This window comes from Magnolia sinica, chromosome 7, assembly GCF_029962835.1.
Source record: "Magnolia sinica isolate HGM2019 chromosome 7, MsV1, whole genome shotgun sequence".
Lineage (NCBI taxonomy): Eukaryota > Viridiplantae > Streptophyta > Magnoliopsida > Magnoliales > Magnoliaceae > Magnolia > Magnolia sinica.
Window position 1 is genome coordinate 18,267,906 of NC_080579.1, and position 16,834 is coordinate 18,284,739.

A 16,834-nucleotide genomic window follows, 5' to 3' on the forward strand; every position below is an offset into this window, starting at 1 on the left:
TCAGCTTACCCACTTGTTTGTGGGTGGTATGGAGTGATCACTTTGTGGAAGACGCCCTATTTCTTCATTAAATTCACAAATGGCCTATTACAAAAGTGTGAGCCCCCATCACTAATGATGGCTCGAGGCGTTTCAAACTGGGAAAGAGTGTTTTCTTTTAAGAATTTAATGACCGTTTGATGGTCATTGTTCCGGCATGGAGTCGCTTCGATCCATTTAGTGATATAGTCTACTACTAGCAAAATTTATAGATTTCCAAAGGATTAGGGGAATGGTCCCATGAAATCGATGCCTCAACAATCAAATGCTTCTATGATAAGAATGAGGTTCAAGGGCATCATATTTTGACGGGACAATGCTCCCAACATTTGACAACGCTCACAAGCTTTACAAAACTCATGAGTGTCCTTGAACATAGTGGGCTAATAAAAGCCACACTGCAGAATTTTGACCATGGTCTTTTTAGCAGAAAAGTGACCACCACAGGCCTGAGAGTGATAGAAGGAGATGACACTTTGGTGTTCATTATCTGGTGCACATCTCCTTAAGATTTGGTTTGCACAATATTTAAACAAATACGGATCATCCTAGAAGAATTTGCACACCTCGGTGAAAAATTTCTTCTTATCTTGCATAGTCCAACGTGACGATGTGAAACTTGTAGCCAGATAAGTAGCAATATCAACAAACCAAGGTGAATGTGAGACTTTGAATAGTTGTTCGTTAGGGAACATGTCATTGATATGTGTCGTCTCAAGGGAATTAGGGAGATCAAGCCGGGAAAGATGGTTAGCCACTACGTTCTCTACTCCCTTTTTATCTTTTATTTTCAAATCAAATTCCTAGAGTAGGAGGATCCATCTAACCAGGCGGGGCTTAACATCATTATTAGAAAGAAGATGCTTGAGCACCGTACGATCTGTGTAAATAACGATCTTAGATCCGATCAAGTAGGACCTAAATTTGTCTACGGCGAACACTACGGCTAAGAGTTCCTTTTTCGTAGTCGAGTAGTTCACTTGGGCAGAATTTAGAGTTCTACTTGCGTAGTGAATAACGTAGGGCTTCTTTTCTTTTCTCTGGCCTAAAATCGCTCCAAGAGCATAGTCAGACGCGTCACACATAAGTTCAAAAGGAAAGCTCCAATCGGGTGGCTGCATGATAGGTGCAATGGTTAACATGCTCTTAAACGTAGTGAAAGCTTCCTGACATTACTCAGTCCACTCATATGGTGCATCCTTTTGAAATTGATTACACAAAGAACAAGAGAGATGACTAAGGTCCTTTATGAATCTTCTATAAAAGTCGGCGTGTCCTGAGAAGGATTGCACGTCTCGTATGTTCTTGGGTGGAGGTAGGTTAGACATAAAATCAATTTAGCCTTATCTACCTTAATTCTCTTGGATAAGATGATATGTCTAAGGACAATTCCCTTATGAACCATGAAATGCCACTTCTCCCAGTTGAGTACCAAATTCTTTTCTTCACATCGCTTCAGCTCACATTCAAGATTCTCCAAACAATCACTGAAGGATGGTCCGAAAACAGAGAAGTCGTCCATGAAGACCTGTAGATATTGCCTCACCATGTCAGAAAATACTCATCATGCATCACTGAAAAGTGGCGGGAGCATGATACAGTCTGAATGGCATCCTTCGGTAAGTAAGGGTGCTAAAAGGACATGTGAACGTGGTCTTTTCCTGATCTTCAGGGGTTATTTCTATCTAGTTATAACTCGAATACCCGTCAAGGAAACAATAGTACGAGTGACCAGCTAGCCTTTCCAAGATTTGATCAATGAAGGGCAAAGGGAAGTGGTCTTTCCTTATGACGGTATTCAACTTCCTATAGTCAATGCACATCCTCCAACCAATAATAACTCTAGTTGGCACGAGTTCATTATTGGCATTGGCTATGATGGTGATTTCAAACTTCTTAGGAACCACCTGAGTTGGACTCACCCATTGACTGTCGGATATTAGGTATATGATACCCACATCCAATAGTTTAAGAACCTCGGCATTAACCACTTCATGTTTGGATTTAGTCTATGTTGTGATTGTCAAGAGGTCTTCGCATTATCCTTAAGATAAATATGGTGAGTATAAATTGAAGGTTCAATTCCCTTGAGGTCCATAATTGACCATTTAAGGGCTCCCTTATGCTTAATGAGAGTAGAGATGAGCATACTCTCCTATTCTTACTCAAGGTGGGACGAAATCACCACTGGGTATGTCTCATCTTGACCCAAATAGACATATTTCAAATTAGAGGGCAAAGGTTTTAGGTCAAGCTTCTGTGCCTTGAGGTTAGATGGTAGAGACACTACATCGGTTTGGGGTAATTCTTCAAATTGTGGCCTCTACCGGTTAACTTCAAGTATCGGCGTAGTATCAAGCATGACACCCATCTCCCTAATCATGTCATCATATAAATCATAGGAGTGGGCCAAGCACGTCTCTAGAGGGTCAGAGGATAAGGTTATTAGAGTTCTATCTTCCACGAAAGAGTCAATCATGTTAATGTTATCGAAATTGTTATCATCCTCTAACCGTTTTCCTGTGTTGAAAAAGATATTAAACTCCAATATTATATTCTCGAAAGACATACTCATGACTCCATTCCTGCAATTAATGATTGCGTTTAAAGTGGCAAGGAATGAGCGACCAAGAATGACGGGAATTTGAGTACTCATGTTATTGATGGGTTTCGTATCTAGGACGCAAAAATCTACTGGGTAGTAGAATCTGTTAACCTGGACCAACACATCCTCAATTATCCCTCTCGGTATATGAACTGAGCAATCAATAAGTTATAATGTGGTTAAGGTAGGTTTCAATTCATCCAAACTTAACTGTTTGTAGACCAAGTAGGGGATTAGATTTACGCTTGCTCCTAAGTCAAGAAGTGTGTGCTTAATTCCATAGTTCCCAATTACACAAGGTATGGTTCGGCTACCGGGATCTTTGAATTTTTGTGGCACATCTTGCTTCAAGATGGCACTCATTTTTTCAGTTAAAAAGATTTTCTTTTGAATATTTTGTCCCCTTTTATTCGTACATGTAACATCCTTGATTTTCACTGTTTTGGATTTCCAAAAATCCATCAATTTTTATTTTTATTTTTATTTTATTTAATTAACCTAAATATTACTTAATGACCATTAGCACTCAATGTCAGTTTATACAGGGTGTACCAGTGAAGAACCGCACAAGTCCGGTTAATCATGTAACGTCCTGTCCAACCAGAACAGTGTACTGAGGCGTCCTCGTAGGATTTGCCGCAGGACCGTTCGTTTAAACTACTCATGGTTTGGTGCCATAACTAAATTAAGTTAGGATTAGCCCATTAGAGTAGACCAGTCGGGTTGTGATTGGGCCAAGTGCGGGCCGTCAAGCCAAATGGCCATTTACACTTGGCAGCAGCCCGTGCGGGCTATACCGCGACATAGGAAGGTCAGAAAATTATAAAAATTGAGGGGAGCATAGATCTCACTGGGCTTGGGGACCATCGCGGACCACGGACCCAGTGGACACCCAGAAGTGTAATCTGGCACTTGCCAGATGCGCCCCACCAATGCCAAAATTAAAATCTGGCACGTGTAAATAAAACTGAAATGTAAAACATTTCAGCCGTCAGATTTCTTCATAATTTACGATGAGGGTATAATGTAATTTTCTACACCCGCCCACAAAATCTGAGTCCCGATCGTGGCACGGTGACCGTTGATCGCGAATCAGACCCGTGCGACCAAACCCCATATCTGATTATCCCCAAATTTTACATGGCCCTTCATCGGGCCATGGAGCACCTATCCTATAAGTTTCATGGTCAGAGGGCCATCGAAACTGCCCCGGTTATCCAAACAAGCTCTAGACCGCTCGTTGGTGGACCACTAGTTCCAAAACTATAGAATAATGTCCGTCTCATTGGGCTTGACGTCCATCGCGAGAATCGGACTTGGGTACGGTCTAGAACCGGTCAACTTGAGCTGAAGGATGAGTGCATGAGAAGTGCAAATACCCTAAAGGAAGGAGTTGGAACTTAAGTGAATTGAGTCGTCCACTCTTATGCAAAGTTGAGGATTTCGGACCGTCGGTTTGCGACCAAACTTTATCCATGGATTAAGGATATTTTCCTGCCCATATCCATATAGCCGCGGCCCCGATCGACCATCGGTGACCGTTGAATAGATTTCTAATCATATTTGTCGATCGGCGCATCCAAATGGTGGGCCGATCGTATCCATACGTAAATCATCATTAAGGCTAACTATTTTGCGGTGTATATTGACTTGTACACCCCATAGTGGGCCCTAAAGGCTAGAAAGACCCTCTCATAGGTCTAGTATAGTAAAAACCCAACACTTGGGGCCATTGTCATCAAATTTGGCACTATATAAAAGCCTTATTTGGGGCACTCCCTCTCCCATACGAATTTGCCCTAGGGAATAAAGGGAGAGAGGAGAGAAAAAGGAGAAGAAAGAGAGGAAGAAGAGAGTGAAGGTGAGAGTGAAGGTAGACCGTAGGCAAGGTGGGATCCAAGGGAGTTCAATCTTGCACCTCCCTACCTCTCCTTCAAGGAAGACCCCTCCACTACAACCACAAGAATCGTCCGTTGATCATGTAGGTAACACCCCTCACCCATTTTTCTTGAAATCCATGTATTGAGAAGAGATTGACATGGATTTTAACATACAAATGCTTGCTTTAGGGATTCCGGCCGTTCAACCCCAAAAATCCATCTTCCTAGGTCGTCTTTCGGGCCTCCAACGATTCATAGGTGCGGACTATTACTCTTAGGTGACCTAGCACCAATTTTAATATGAGATTAATGATTTTGATTGCTTGGATGTTATTTTTGAAAGCCTAGGAAATCCTAGGAATTGTATGTTGGTTGATATGATATGGATTTATATGTTTTGACTCTCTCTGTCATGATGTCGTTTATGTTTCTCACATGATTTGATGTATGGATGATCATATGCTCATGCCGTGTTGATTTTTATACGTTGTTGCTTCATATTTCGTATGATTTCATTACTCTTGTGTGTATGATTTCTCAACATGGAGGAAGTGTTAACTTCCTCAATAACCCACACCACACACCTACACTTATTTATAATATTAATGATTTTGCTTGTAGAAAAATTTGAATTGTATGTTGAGCAATATGAGATCAAGGTGTTGAATATGTTTGATGTTACATTGGTAGTTAGCATGTTATAAGTCACCATTCTTACCCTTGGGTTGGTCAAGAACATGAGGAGAGCGAAGGTGGTTCCGTTGGTAGGACCACCTTAAGGCTAAACCCATGGGTTTGGACGAGTACGTGTGGGCGGCAGTAGTTAGGTTAAATGGGTCGCTTGTACCCGATGTCGTTCTGCCACATACTTGCCTGAGCTCGTGAGGTTCAGTCCATTGGCTGACCTACCTAGTTTGTTAACCTTGTTCGCTCACACATGTATGGAAACTGGAACACCTCACCACCGTTGTAGCCCATCGATACCGGATAGAATATTGATCCACAGTCTCGTGAGCCGGGTATGGTGGAATGGGACACTGTATTGGAGCTGTCGGCCTACGCTGGGGTGACGCGCCTCCCCGTAGTGACCGCGAGCGACCCCACATTCAGCACCCCCCATGTGCTTGAAGTCGGGGATGGAGGAAACCCAACGGGGTCAAGGATCGCGGGGTCTCGGCCTCACACATTGGGGGGTCTTGGCCTCACAACTAGTTCAGGGCATTTGATACGTGGGGTGTATCAGATTCCCAAATCTGCTGGATGAATGGACTTAACTAAGAACCTGATTAACATCATCATTGCATGGCATTAGCTAGGTTGGCGACTCGGCAGTCGAGGTCGCATTGAGGGAGTGTTGCATTGGCGATCGTTAGATGTTGTCGCACGAGGGAGCGTTGTGGTGAGGGCATACATCATATCATCCTGCATCCATGCACATTAACAAGACTAGATAGATGTTTATGATTGATTGCTTTTTATTAAATTCTTATTATAATTGATGCTTGTTGCGACTTAAGGCTAATAGCACCCACTGAGTTGATCACTCACTCCCACTCTGGGACGGTGTTTTAAAACACCAACCAGACCCGTCCATACATGCAGGTAATACAGATCTCATGGAGCCTGGCGATGCGAACCTCGAGGAGGAGGACGAGTTCCCTCCCAGTTGATGAGCGGGATCCCATCGGATCCGTAGATAGGTGGTTGGATCGTTGAGCAGCGTCTCAGCTTTATTCCTTAGGACATGCCATTCTTTTTGTGATTTTGTTGGGTGTCACCTTGTGCGCCCGTTTGTATTCTTTTGAGCATGTAAATATATAGGTATAATTGATTTTCAGTAGACTTGTGTGGTTGTGCTTCATGTTCCAGGAAATTTCAGAATGTGCATTTAGACTAGATTAATCGCATATTAATGAAAACTGGTTATAAGTGACCCCGGGAACTTGGGAGTCGAGCATATGCACGACCCCCGATTTTCAGGGTGTTACAAGATGGTATCAGAGCAATAGTTTGGAATTCCTTGGGCCATGGGTTATGAACTCACTAATGCGTCCGCTGACTTGAGAGGATACGTATTAGGAAATACAACAGGGACTTAGAATGCTAGGAACCACCCCAGTCCCTAAGCTGACGCTCTTAGACGGAAGGTGAGACTTCCAGAGTGTTGGGGTTAGGTAGCGAGAGCAAGTAACAACGCTAGGAAATAGGTCCAGGAGCCTTATGAAAGGCTTAGGCTGAGGATAGAGAGCATAACAATATTAGAATTCGACATAGGAGCCTTATGGAACGTTTCAGCCCATTCCTGGGCAAGAAGTCAGGAACGTAACGGCGAGACCCGAGCTGACTAAGTAGGAAATTTAGGTAGTCTAGGCCACTTAATCCCTAAGGGCCCGTTTGGCCAACTGCGTTAGGTGGGACTAAGGTGAATAGAATATTAAGAGTAGCAATAAATACGTGTGTAAGGTATTGACCCTAGATTGTCAGTATTCCATGTTTTCCAATACCAGGTTTACGATGCATGCAATTAAAGGTAAATCGCGGGATTTCCTTTCAAACTACCCTTGAAAATCTCATATCACACCTTCTAACACAAGACTCATTCTATAAATCCTATGAAATAAGTTTTAAATTTTGTCCCACACCCATTCCACACATGCCATTCCCAAATCTTGAGTTGGGAGTAGCATTGCAATCTCATTTAGAACCGCTTAATGCCACTAGCCAAACCAGCCTAAGTCAAATTCCTCTCCCCAACCTATCCCCTTAAAATTTTCACCTACCTTCACTTTGTCCGTTAATTTTCCCGGGACATTGATAGGAGCGAGCCGGGAATTGAGTGATTAGACTAACGAAGTCATTGTCCTAGTCCAAATGACCTGATACTGGACCAAATTTAATAATTCCAACCCACTCGGGGATGAAGACATAGAGGTGAATGAAAATTTATCGAAATTAGTGAAACTGTAGAAGAATTGGATTTTGACTGCTAACTGTGTGGAATCTTGTAAAACAGCTAGTCCCATTGAGTAGATCAGCTTCTTCTACCCCAAATTCATATATCGTACTTCCCGGGGAGCCTTTCCCACGCCCGGGAATGCTGAAAAGTATCCGGGTCCCTGATCCGGGGGGTCACCCCGCCAATCCGGGTGGTCACCCCCCCGACGGTCGAGAGGACCGCGTTGCCCCCGCCAGTGCCGCGTGGCCACCCCGCCGATCCGCGTGGCCGCCCCGCCGATCCGTATGGTCACCCCTCCGACCCGCGTTGTCACCCCGCCGATCCGGGGGGTCACCCCGCCGACCCGCGTTGCCCCCGCTAAAATTTCCTGCAACTTTCGTCTAACTTCAAAAAATCATATCTCCTTCGTTATAACTCTGATTTAGGTGATTCAAAAGAAATATTGAATATTAATGAGTCTAGTTTTATATAAAAATAATATAATAATAAAATAAAAATTATAGTATAGTTAAAATTAAGATGTTTTACCAACTATCCAAAAAATTATTAATCTCAGATAGCTGTTGCTCCTAGAATTTTAATAATTTCTCTACACATCAAAATGATATGAAATTTTATGGGATGACTTAAAACTTGATGGTAAATCATTATAAAAATTTTAAAAATAATCTAATTGCTAAAAGTATAATAAACATTACAAGATGGGTCCCTTTCTCCCTTTCAATGTACACATGAGTGGGGCCCATTTCTATTGCATTTTAAGGACTCAAACCCCTCATTCCTCCCCTCTCACTCCCCTCCATTGCTTCTAAACCCCTATAAAGACATCTCCCTCTCCTCATCCATGAAACCCATCCCAGGAACCCTTACTCAAATCTTTCAATTCCTCTCAAATCTTCATCAAAGCCCTCTTCTTCTTCTCAAATCTCATCTCCAAAACCCATCCTCAACAACCTCACCTTCAACACTTCTCTCCCAACCATTTTCAAGATCTCAATCCTCTTCTAAAGAAAATCCTCTCCTAACATCTATTTCCATCCCATTCTTAACTTTCTTTCCTGAACTCATTCATGAAAACCGATATCAACCCCATTTTCAAGAGACCCATCCAAGAGTATCCAACCTCTACCCATTCCTCTTCATCTTCTTCAAACTCATTTCAAAATACATTCCCAGCACCCATCCTAAAACCCAAACTTCAAACTCCATTTCAAATCCATATCCAACCCATATTTCCCAATCCCATTCTCAAATCCATTCCCACACCCAACCTTCCAAACATGTCATTTCCAATTTTAAAGTGGGATTAGTAATGCAATCCCATTTGATACTACTTAATACCACTGTCCAAACACATTGGGAGAATCCTGGGGGTTCTAAATCCAGGGGCCTCTAATTCCACTGACCAAACAAGCCCTTAAGGGGTGTTTAGCACATGGTATTTGAAAGGATTAGGTGGCATGAAATTGCATTTGGTCTGTGTAATTACATCCAACCTTGAAGAGGATGGAAAGGGTAAGATTAGGTGGGATGGAATTGCATTTACTTCCATGAAATTGCATTTGATCCCATGCATGAATTCCATAGATTTTGAAATCTACTACACATGTAGGCATGCGTTAAACCATGCCATCTATCCATATGCACCATTTACATGTGACATTCTGATTACATACGTGTACAACTGAATGACATCCGTTGTGAATTTGGTTTGTTGATTATAAAATTTCATGGTCCACCAAACATGATTTAGCTTAATCCGGTGATTTCCATGGTAAAAAAAAATAATTTATCCCAAACATGGGATTAGATGGCTGCAATACCATGGTATCTCCAGACATGCAATCATTGTGAAATAATGATGTTAATCCCATCTAATACAATTCAACACCATTCAATTCCGCTAACCAAACAAGCCCTTAGGCTTCCAAATCCCAACCCATTTCCTCCCTATTCCACTCACCTCTCTCAAATCCAAGGACTTCGTGTGGCCAATGTCATATATGGATTGTATCCATGCCGTTCATTCAATTTTTTCGAATTATTTTAGGGTCTGAGCCAAACAAATAGACGGTTGAAGTGAACCACACAATGAGGACTGAACTCCCACCACTAAAATTATTTTTGAGGCATATGTGGAAAATGGCAGGTGAAAGAATGCACTTTACATGTTCCATAATATAGGGAGGTATGGATGAGGCCTATTTTGCGATTCTGTAATAGTCTCTTCATTAATTTGGTTAGGAGCCGTGAAGCCCGTGTAGCGATTCATGTGTATGATCAGATAATTTGAGTTAGGATCATGCCTGATCTTTTCCCTTTTACAACGATGGTGAATGTTTGCTTTAAGAATGGGATGATGCATAGGCCAGCTGAGTTTGTTGCAGGGGTAGAAGATAAGGGGTTTGAGCCAAAATGTGGTTACTTGTAATTCATTGATTGATGGATGGTGTGAATTGGGTAAGACAGAAGTTGCATCGGACATTTTGCTGTTAATGGGTGAGAATGGTATTTTGCCGAATAGGGTTAATAACACTTCGTTGATTAAAGCCTACTGTAAAGAAAGTAAGATTTAAAAATATATATTTGTATATACATGATATAGCTCGTTGACTCTATCGCCTAATTTGCTTGCTTGGTTGTACCATTTGAGGTGTACATGTAATAGTCCTGTTGGGTTTAGTACTAGATGGGACTATGTCAAGATGCGAGGGTAGTCAATGTGAGGCTCTGCCATGGCCGGCTCCTGGATCCTAGTGTGTCATATCTCAAGTACTTCCCTAAGTGCAGACTAGGAAAGCATTCGCACACACCCTCGTTGCAAATGAGTCAGCCTACCACTATAGTGTAGTCACGCCATTTTGGAGAGGAGAGTAACATAAGAGAGCCTTCAAGGTAAGCGAATTTGTTATACTAGGACTGAAGAATGAGGTTTTTTTGGTTAGTTACAAATGAGGACCTGTATTCCTTATGTAGACCTAAGATCTTTTTAGCTACCTTACATGGATAGTTAAGATAAGGCTTACGATGTCATCCCGCGGCTTTTCTAGGGTCACCATCCCTTCTAAACCTTAGAGAGAACTCTCCCATTCTAGATCTACTCCAAAAAAAAACCATCTTAAACCCCCTTCACAAATCCAACACTAAACCCATTTCATTTTTCCAAAACATTTTCATCAATAATCCATTTCCTTACCAAGGGAAGTGGCATTCCTAGCAACTATTGCCTCCTTCTCCATTCTGTGATTCTTTCCCTCATGGAAAAAAAAAGCACCCCCACCCTCGTCCGACCCAGAAGATTAGAAGCTTAACACACGGATAATTAGTAGTTTGTTTTGAGACAGTTAGGACTATTTCCATGTGTTGAAAGATAATTAGAACTTTTGCTTGACTAGGTTATATTTTCCTTACATTTGGAATATCTATACTGAAATCCATATTGTAGGATGTAACTGGCCATACTAATGACACTTTGAATCCAATATGTATGTATGGATTGCCTTGAAATTTTCTTGTTGCCTTGTGAATGCTTGTATGTATGATTGCCTTACTGCGTCCTTGTTAATGCTATTAGCACTTCAAACCACCAGAATACTTTAAAAATTTCGACTATTCCTTTATTCTTGAAATTTATAAAACTAAAGTGCAGTCTGCTCTTAACCCACTAGACATGGGATCGAAATGGTGATATACATATAAGAATTTATACTATTAGAAACCTTTTTAAGATAATCATTTGACCATAAGTACTGTGGGAGATTTAGATCACTAAATTAGACAAGAATTAAAATGAGAACTCTCTCGGACCAAGACCCAAAGGACAACCTTATAAATAAAAGATTTAAACATTCCAATAATGGCCGTTTCCTAAACATTTAGATTGATCGAACTACGGAATTACGGAAGTATACGCCTGCGAAGCATTCGCGGCTTGACTTAATTCTCAATCCTGGGTGACTACCAATGGACTCACTGCTTTGGCCGAGCAGAAGACCAGGATCCACCAGGACGAAGAAGGGATACGATGAGCCTTCTACCCTGATCAGGCAGATGATCGACGTATCGGATTTAAGCCTACTACAACCGTCTCTCCGTATTGATCTACTATTGAAAATAAGTATTTTTACTCTAGATAGAAGAAAACTGTCGCCATGAATCTAAATCTTTATAAATAAATTTTAGTAAATTATCAGGGTGAAAAAGTTTTAAGGGGGGTAGACTAAAATGAGCCAGCCTAGCATAGATAGTATACACCCTACCATGCATATAAACTTGAAATCAACAAACCTAGGCAAATGAAATAATGAAGTCTTTACTTACTACCCTTAGGCAATTTCGGGGACGAAATTGTTTTTAAGGGAGGTAGATTGTAACATCCTTGATTTTCACTGTTTTGGATTTCTAAAAATCCATCAATTTTTATTTTTATTTTTATTTTATTTAATTAACCTAAATATTACTTAATGACCATTAGCACTCAATGTCAGTTTATACAGGGTATACCAGTGAAGGACCGCACAAGTCCGGTTAATCATGTAACGTTCTGTCCAACCAGAACAGTGTACTGAGGCGTCCTCATAGGATTTGCCGCAGGACCGTTCGTTTAAACTACTCATGGTTTGGTGCCATAACTAAATTAAGTTAGGATTAGCCCATTAGAGTAGACCAGTCGGGTTGTGATTGGGCCAAGTGCGGGCCGTCAAGCCAAATGGCCATTTACACTTGGCAGCAGCCCGTGCGGGCTATACCGCGACATAGGAAGGTCAGAAAATTATAAAAATTGAGGGGAGCATAGATCTCACTGGGCTTGGGGACCATCGCGGACCACGGACCCAGTGGACACCCAGAAGTGTAATCTGGCACTTGCCAGATGCGCCCCACCAATGCCAAAATTAAAATCTGGCACGTGTAAATAAAACTGAAATGTAAGACATTTCAGCCGTCAGATTTCTTCATAATTTACGATGAGGGTGTAATGTATTTTTCTACACCCGCCCACAAAATTTGGGTCCCGATCGTGACACGGTGACTGTTGATCGCGAATCAGACCCGTGCGACCAAACCCCATATCTGATCATCCCCAAATTTTACATGGCCCTTCATCGGGCCATGGAGCACCTATCCTATAAGTTTCATGGTCAGAGGGCCACCGAAACTGCCCCGGTTATCTAAACAAGCTCTAGACCGCTCGTTGGTGGACCACTAGTTCCAAAACTATAGAATAATGTCCGTCTCATTGGGCTTGACGTCCATCGCGGGAATCGGACCTAGGTACGGTCCAGAACCGGTCAACTTGAGCTGAAGGATGAGTGCATGAGAAGTGCAAATACCCTAAAGGAAGGAGTTGGAACTTAAGTGAATTGAGTCGTCCACTCTTATGCAAAGTTGAGGATTTCGGACTGTCGGTTTGCGACCAAACTTTACCCATGGATTAAGGATATTTCCCTGCTCATATCCGTATAGCCGCGGCTCCGATCGACCATCGGTGACCGTTGAATAGATTTCTAATCATATCTGTCGATCAGCGCATCCAAATGGCAGGCCGATCGTATCCATACGTAAATCATCATTAAGGCTAACTATTTTGCGGTGTATATCGACTTGTACACCCCATAGTGGGCCCTAGAGGCTAGAAAGACCCTCTCATAGGTCTAGTATAGTAAAAACCCAACACTTGGGGCCATTGTCATCAAATTTGGCACTATATAAAAGCCTTATTTGGGGCACTCCCTCTCCCATACGAATTTGCCCTAGGGAACAAAGGGAGAGAGGAGAGAAAAAGGAGAAGAAAGAGAGGAAGAAGAGAGTGAAGGTGAGAGTGAAGGTGGACCGTAGGCAAGGTGGGATCCAAGGGAGTTCAATCTTGCATCTCCCTACCTCTCCTTCAAGGAAGACCCCTCCATTACAACCACAAGAATCGTCCGTTGATCATGTAGGTAACACCCCTCACCCCTTTTTCTTGAAATCCATGTATTGAGAAGAGATTGACATGGATTTTAACATACAAATGCTTGCTTTAGGGATTCCGACCGTTCAACCCCAAAAATCCATCTTCCTAGGTCGTCTTTCAAGCCTCCAACGATTCATAGGTGCGGACTATTACTCTTAGGTGACCTAGCACCAATTTTAATACGAGATTAATGATTTTGATTGCTTGGATGTTATTTTTGAAAGCCTAGAAAATCCTAGGAATTGTATGTTGGTTGATATGATATGGATTTATATGTTTTGACTCTCTCTGTCATGATGTCGTTTATGTTTCTCACATGATTTGATGTATGGATGATCATATGCTCATGCCGTATTGATTTTTATACGTTGTTGCTTCATATTTCGTATGATTTCATTACTCTTGTGTGTATGATTTCTCAACATGGAGGAAGTGTTAACTTCCTCAATAACCCACACCACACACCTACACTTATTTATAATATTAATGATTTTGCTTGTAGGAAAATTTGAATTGTATGTTGAGCAATATGAGATCAAGGTGTTGAATATGTTTGATGTTACATTGGTAGTTAGCATGTTATAAGTCACCATTCCTACCCTTGGGTTGGTCAAGAACATGAGGAGAGCGAAGGTGGTTCCGTTGGTAGGACCACCTTAAGGCTAAACCCATGGGTTTGGACGAGTACATGTGGGCGGCAGTAGTTAGGCTACATGGGTCACTTGTACCCTATGTCGTTCTGCCACATACTTGCCTGAGCTCGTGCGGTTCAGTCCATTGGCTGACCTACCTAGTTTGTTAACCTTGTTTGCTCACACATGTATGGAAACTGGAACACCCCACCACCATTGTAGCCCATCGATACTGGATAGAATATTGATCCAGAGTCTCGTGAGCCGGGCATGGTGGAATGGGACACTATGGCCGAGCTGTCGGCCTACGCTGGGGTGACGCGCCTCCCCGTAGTGACCGCGAGCGACCCCACATTCAGCACCCCCCATGTGCTTGAAGTCGGGGATGGAGGAAACCCAACGGGGTCAAGGATCGCGGGGTCTCGGCCTCACACATTGGGGGGTCTTGGCCTCGCAACTAGTTCAGGGCATTTGATACATGGGGTGTATCAGATTCCCAAATCTACTGGATGAATAGACTTAACTAAGAACCTGGTTAAGATCATCATTGCATGGCATTAGCTAGGTTGGCGACTCGGCAATCGAGGTCGCATTGAGGGAGTGTTGCATTGGCAATCGTTAGATGTTGTCGCACGAGGGAGCGTTGTGGTGAGGGCATACATCATATCATCCTGCATCCATGCACATTAACAAGACTAGATAGATGTTTATGATTGATTGCATTTCATTAAATTTTTATTATAATTGATGCTTGTTGCGACTTAAGGCTAATAGCACCCACTGAGTTGATCACTCACTCCCACTCTAGGACGGTGTTTTAAAACACCAACCAGACCCGTCCATACATGCAGGTAATACAGATCTCATGGAGCCTGGCGATGCGAACCTCGAGGAGGAGGACGAGTTCTCTCCCAGTTAATGAGCGGGATCCCATCGGATCAGTAGATGGGTGGTTGGATCGCCGAGCAGTGTCTCAGCTTTATTCCTTAGGACATGCCATTCTTTTTGTGATTTTGTTGGGTGTCACCTTGTGCGCCCATTTGTATTCTTTTAAGCATGTATATATATATATATATATAGGTATAATTGATTTTCAGTAGACTTGTGTGGTTGTGCTTCATGTTCCAGGAAATTCCAGAATGCGCATTTAGACTAGATTAATCGCATATTAATGAAAACTGGTTATAAGTGACCTTGGGAACTTGGGAGTCGAGCGTATGCACGACCCCCGATTTTCAGGGTGTTACAGTACATAAGTCTTTTAGAAATTTGGCATATGAAGGTATTTGTTTAACCACATCTAGTAGAGGAATATTGACCTTCACTTGTTTCAACACCTCTAGAATGTCCTGAGAGTTAGAGAGAGGTTTTGGTGCAACCAACTGTTGGGGGGATGGGGCAACCAGCTTGCCTTGAATTTTCAGTTCTAATTCTTGTGGAGCAATGCTATGTCTATCATCGTTATCCTCTTCTAGGTCCTTAGGCTTTTCAGCCCTTATCGGAATAGATTTGTCAATGGTCTTCCACTCCTAAGAGTGGTGATAGATTTAGCTTACTCCATTAGGGTTGAAGAGCCTGGGTCACTAACTTTACATTGTGGTTTTGGATTGGGATGAGGTTGAGCTAGAAGGCTCCCCTTATTCCCAATCATATTCCTTGTGTCAAGCCTTTGATGGCTTTTGTAAGGTCTTGAAAGGCTTGTATCACCCCTGATTGAAAAGCTCTTGCTTTTGAAGATGTTTTAGAATTGAATCCTCTTGAGGTTTCTCTTGATTTAGAATTTGGTTGAAGAAACCTTGAGAGGAAGCAATTTGTCCATTCCTCTAACAAAGTTTGGATGATTTCTCCAACTAGGATTGCATGTATTGGAGGTAGGTCCATTGAAAGGTCTTTGGTAATTATTCACGGTATTGGATTGCTCATTTAGCACCTCTTGAAAGGAAGGTATTGTTGGACAATTTTCAGTTGTGTGAATGTTGCGAGCACAAATATCACAAACAGTTTCCTTAGCATTATCCTTCTTTAATTCTATGGCCTCGAGTTTTCTGGTGAGATTAACCACTTTAACATTGATATCATCGTCCTCTTTCAGGAGATACATTCCACCCCTCTCTTTGGATTGAGCCGACCTAGACATGGTGTTTGATTTTAGGGAAATGGCCCATGATTGTATGCTTTTATCAAGCTTATCAAAGTAGTCCCACATATCATCGACACTTTTATTCATAAATTCCCATTACACATTGTTTTGACTAATTGGCGTATGGGAGATGTCAATCCATCATAGAAAAAGTTCATGATGCGCCACGTTTCAAAACCGTGTTATGGGCATGAACTAACAAGATCCTTGAACCGCTCCCAATATTGGAAGAATGTTTCACCTTCCTTTTGGGCGAAGTTCATGATCAACTTTCTAAGGGTGTTCGTCTCATAGTATGGGAAAAGTTTCTTTATGAACTCCCTCATCATGTCATTCCATCTACCAATAGATCGAGGACGTAGTGAATGTAACCACGTCTTAGCTTTCTCCTTCGAAGAAAAAGGAAAGAGTTTCAGCTTGACCGTGTCATCAGACATGTTTGGAAAGTATAGAGTGGATATAATCTTGTCAAACTCTTTCAGGTGTAGATATGGATTTTCAGATTCAAGCCCATGAAATTTTGGAAGGAGTTGGATCACCCCTGAATTGATATCCATGTATCCCGTATTTTCTAGAAAAAGCATGCATGAGGGCGTGCTCACCCCCATCGGTTGTAAATAATGTAATGTCTC

The 16,834-nt window shown here is 42.1% G+C and overlaps 1 non-coding gene across 1 annotated transcript; it reads left to right on the forward strand.

Moving 5' to 3' along the window:
- The first annotated feature begins 16,376 nt into the window (after nucleotides 1–16,376).
- LOC131252352 (small nucleolar RNA R71) lies at nucleotides 16,377–16,483 on the forward strand. Its single transcript, XR_009174377.1, has one exon. It is a non-coding gene; the product is annotated as a small nucleolar RNA R71 (small nucleolar RNA).
- The last annotated feature ends 351 nt before the right edge of the window (nucleotides 16,484–16,834 follow it).